Here is a 5,214-nt window from a genome sequence, read left to right as displayed (position 1 = left end):
GACCAGCCAGGAGGAGGCTGAGGGGCGCCTCGCTCAGCCTGTCCTCCAGCTGCCTGGATGGGAACAGCTGAACTTCAAAAGAAGCATGGGGTTTACCCGAGGGCAGCTGTGGATGTGTGGGTGGGTGCGTGGGTGGGGCACCCAGGGGAGCTGAGCTGAGGGCTGGAGAACAGGAAGGGGAGAGAGAAAGACAGATTCGGAGCGGAAATGAGCAGCCTCAGGTTTGGGCCTTAATTATGAAGGAAGTGGGCACACTTGGAAATGTCTTTCCCATTCATGTTTTAATCAACACCAAATTGTAAGATCATCTTGATAATCCCTCGAATATCCATGCAGGGAAATTGTTTCATGATAATTCCACCCGAAATCGTTTCCTGCGCACATACTTTAAGGGCTTCCACGGAAATGTCCTGAGAGCCCAAGGCCAAGAACCTGGAGCATCCCTGTCACTCCCCGCAAAGGCTTTTGTGAGTTCTTGTTTAAAAGCTGCAGCAACGTTAGAGAGGTTGGCTTAAGGAGCAGAGAAAACCCCAAACCAACAAAAGAAAGGCGCTCCGGATTTGGAAGACAGAACTGTGCGAGCCTGACCCGGTGTTCTGTCTTAGGAAGACAAGGGGAGACAGGGCCCCTAGCACTTTCACAATAGGTGAGAAGATGTTATCAGGAATCGCTTCCCATGGCTTGAGTTACAGGAGGGAAAACATGGGTTCAGAGCTTGAAGAAGTAAAAAAACAACCCCCCCTCCCCCCAAAAAACCAAAAACAAAACCACAGGGATTGCACAGAACAAGAGAACAAGAAAAGAGGGAATGAACTGCCAAAGAAAGTGGAATTTCCATCCCTGGAGCTATTCTGCGCAAGAGGAGGGACCTCTTTATTACAGGTTGTTTAGAGTAATGAACGTGATCCCACCGCGGTGCATGGGAACGGGCTCGATGACCCCAGCGAAGTTCCTTCCAGTCAGCAACTCCGTAATTATTGACCCAGGTGGCCAAGGTTCGTCTCAGAGGAGAACGAGTCCGTTTTCAACGGACTTGCAAGGGCTTTGTTGCCAACAGTGCTTTGTCATTGACTGGATCATTTTCAAGTCATTTTGTGCGGCAGAAACTCCAATGGGGAGGCCCGCTCAGCAGCCGGGTGAGCATTTGCTGAGGGCCAGGAGGGCTCAAGTCTTTCTGGCCAAATTGCATTCCCAATTGCCTCGTGCAAGTTTAGGAGAGGTCCAGAGGTCTCCTGAACAATCCTGCAGGTCCCAGGAGAAAGGGAGGCAGCTAATACGCTCCATGTTTTCTCTTGCTAGAAAACTCCTTTGATTGGGCCTCTAAGGCTGGTTGATGGAGGTTCTCCTGGAGGACTGTGGAGCAGAATCTACATCCATCCTGTTTTCAGTCACTTAGCTGTGAGTTCGAAATTGCTCTGGCTCTCTGGTCTACATTTTTGCTGTGTTTTCTCATGAGGATGTCCCACCCTAAAAAAAAAAAAAAAAAAAATCAAAAGAGGTTCCCAGCTGGTTTTAAGTCTCCATATCTCCCTTCGTCTACCTGTCTCAGGGAGACCATTTTAAAAGGAGTTTTAGGAAACCAGTTTCAAAGTTTCACAATATACATTACATTATGCATTTTGCAATACACATAATACACTAAATATTTTGTGATGATAATTTCATAAAAGAAAAGGGTTGGCCCTGGTTTTCTTAGGCTTCACCAGCGGAACGGGTAAATGACCCCACCTTAATGAATAAACCACACATCCCTGGCTCTTCCCCCACCTACATAATATGGAGGGCCCCGTGAAGCAGAGCTCCCTCTGGTAATCCCCAGAAGGTTCTTGAATGACGCCTCCCAAACAGAGAGAGTCCCTCCTGCCTCTTCCCCAGGAAGCCACACGGAAAGGACAATTCACCACCATCCCTGCTGCCAGGACCTTCAGTGGGGGACAAAATGGATTCCCTGGCCAGAATGCCGGCTCCATATGACTCCAAAGGCAAGGCCAGGGGCCCCAGCGGTGCTATGTTCCTCGTAATGCTCTGCAAGCTGAAGACACAAGTTCAAATCCTGCTGAAACACAGGAAGGCCGCTCTCAGTCCCAACTCTCAACCCTGTCTCTGTGTTTCTTAAGTGAGATGCACACACCACTTACTCAGCTTGGACAAGGTATTAACACCCAGGAGAGAGAAACCCTGCTGGTTGTTCTCCCTACCCAAGAAGCAAGAGTAAAATGTCCTACTGCGTTGAGCTCCCAGGGGCTCCCTGCACCATCAGATACGGCTCATCGGGTCTGGATCCAGCTGTGGTTCTTGCTGGCATTTCCCAAGTCCAAGATCATCGCACTTTTTCTTAAGTTATGTCCTTTGACTCAGAAATTCCTTCTGAGTCACTTTTTTTTTTTTTTAGGGAAATAATTAAATACAGAAAAGCTGTTATGTGCAAGATGTGTACTGAAGCATCATTTACAGGCGTGAGGAAGCAGAAATCACTGAATGTTTGATCATTAAAGAATGGTTGGGTAAATTATGGACTGTGCCCCAGAAAGATATAGTCCATAGCCAATAAAAATGATGCCTACAGGGGCTTTGTAGCGACGGTTTGTGTTTGTAAGATAAAGGGAAAAAACAATCAGAATGCAAAGTTTGGTATTTAAATTATTATCAGGGTATAAAATAAAACAGAAAGTATGCATAAAAAGTCGGGAAGGATATAGAAATAAGTATTTACCCCAAATTTGTCTTCCGGTAATAGAATACTGGGTGGTTTAAAAAGTATGTTTCTTTCTACTTTTCTGAATATATCAAATTTCACCAAATGAGGGTAGTTCGCAAATTGATGAAAAAATACACAATAAGAAAAAGGGCACCTGGGTGGTTCAGTTGGTTATGTGTCTGACTCTTGGTTTCGGCTCAGGTCAGGATCTCAGGGTTGTGAGATCGAGCCCCATATTGGGGTCTGTGCTGGGTGTGGGTTCTCGCTCTCCCTCTCCCTTTGCCCCTCTCCCTCGACACACTCTCTCTAAGATAAATAAATAAATCTTAAAAAAAAAAAAGAAAAGGCTCCCCCATCCACATCTCCATCCAGGTGAAAATGAAGTGGGGATCAGCTGGTGACACAAGGGTTTGGCGTCCCCACTGGGCATCTGGCAGTTCCCTCCTAAGTCAGCATGGCAGGGTCTAAATGCCACACCAGAAAAATCTCTGTTCAGGAATGGGGTCCCCCTGTCAATTCCACAAATATTTATTGAGTACCTATTATATGTCCAGTGTTAACTCACTGAAAAAGACAGAAAACAGACATAAATTCAGACCCGTTTAGGGCGTCTTTAGCATCCCAGAACTAATTACTACCTCTGGCCTCTGCCTCTGCTCTTCCATGTTCATCTTGGGACGCTGGGGCTGGGTTGTGCGGAGCCCATCACTGATTTGTCAGCGCTCCTTCTGAGGCTCTGTCAGCAGGGCAAGCTCCAGGCGGACGGAGCAGGGAGGCGAGGTGTGCCCCTTCCTCCGTGCTCCTTCCTCTGGCTTCCTGTTTCTGTCAGCTTCCCCAAACCTCACTGCCTCCCCTCAGCAGCTGCATGTCCTTTCTGAGGCAGTGGCTGAATCAAATTTATAATTTTCCCAACACTTACAGAACTAGCCTCATGCTGCCCCCCTTAGACACACCCAGAGGTCTGGGCCGCACCCCACCTGTCCCTCGTGGAAGCTTCCAAAGGTTCATCATCTAACCTCTTCCCTTTGTTCCATCAGCTGTAGGGGTGGTTATTGCCTTCTTGCCTTCTGCAGTAGCTACCTCTGTGATGTCTTTTTTTTTCCTAAAGATTTTATTTATTGGAGAGAGAGAAAGAGAGAGCAAGCAGGGGGAGGGGCAGAAGGAGAGGGAGAGAGAGAATCTCAAGCAGACTGTGCTTTGAGATCATGACCTGAGCCGAAATCAAGAGTTGGACGCTTAACCAACTGAGCCACCCAGGTGCCCCATCACTGCGATGTCTTAAAGTTGTTCTTTTAAGCCTTTCAGTTACTAAATTGATAACTTAATTATTTTATTAACAATTCTTTACAGTAAATCAGCTGTTCAAAGAGCTTCTGTGTCCTGACAGTACCAGAAGGGAAAAGTCACTTGGCTGGGATTGCAAATTCCCAACAGCAAATAACCCTAAACTCTCAGTACCACACTCCCTCCTGCTTCACAGAGAAAATGGACACCTTCAGCTGAGAATCCCCACATTGCTCACACTCCACACAAACAAACCTGTTCTCTATGCTCGCCTCCCCTCCTGTTTAAGGCCGAATCCTACACACCTGCTCCTCATCCCATCCCCTTCCTGGCCTCTCAGGAACCTTCCCCCCCATTAGTCAACTGTCTGTCCCCTCCCACATGGTTGACATTTCTCAAATGGATCCCTCCTACTGGCTTTTAAATCTGCTCAACTCTCACAGACGTAAAGAACCTTTCCTTGATCCCCAACCCCATGCCCAGAGACCATCCTCTGTCTTTCTCATGATCTCAGTCACTAACTTCTTGGGCTTAATTCATTTCTATTTCCACCATTTGTACTTTTTCCTCATTTCTCCCAATCTGGCTTCTGGTCCCACCAGTCTGCTTTGCTAACGTCACCCATGAGTGTTAGGTTCATAATCAAAAGGACATCTTTTCAGCCCTCATTTTATAGGACCACTCGGTTGTACTTAACACCGTCACACACCTTTGTTTGAAAGCAAATGCTGAGGCAGGTCTAACCCTGCCGTTGTTCCTTTGTCCTCTGGGAGGACACACTTCTCTAGTTTGCTTCCTACCTCTCCAAATACTCTTCTCACTGCAGAGCCCCCTCCCCTCCCAGAATGTGAAATGCTGACGTTGTGGAGGGCTCAGCCTTGGGTCTTCTCCCTTCTCACTGCTGCTCAGATCATCTCATCCACGCCAGTCACTGCCGTGGGCCAAGTATTTGCACGCTTACATCTTTGGCTCGGGAGTTCCCTCTGAACTCCGAGCCCATACATACCCATCACTCCTTGATCTCTGCACTTGAGGTCTCCCACTTGTTGAGTTAGCTCAACAGGAATAAGACAAAACTCAAGCTCTTTCTCCAAAACAGGTCATCTTCCAGGGTCCCCTATCTTAGCCAAAAATACAACCTTCCATCTATGGCACAACCCAAAAACCCAAGAGTTACCTTCCATGCTCCCCTCTACTTCTATTTCCAATATGCTACCAAACTTGTCCATTTT

This window comes from Mirounga angustirostris, unplaced genomic scaffold (assembly GCF_029215605.1).
Source record: "Mirounga angustirostris isolate CCGP_5_RB_7025 unplaced genomic scaffold, mMirAng1.0.hap1 SCAF_6, whole genome shotgun sequence".
In the NCBI taxonomy this organism is placed as follows: domain Eukaryota; kingdom Metazoa; phylum Chordata; class Mammalia; order Carnivora; family Phocidae; genus Mirounga; species Mirounga angustirostris.
The sequence above is the reverse complement of the archived record's forward strand: the minus strand, read 5'-3'. Positions refer to the sequence as shown.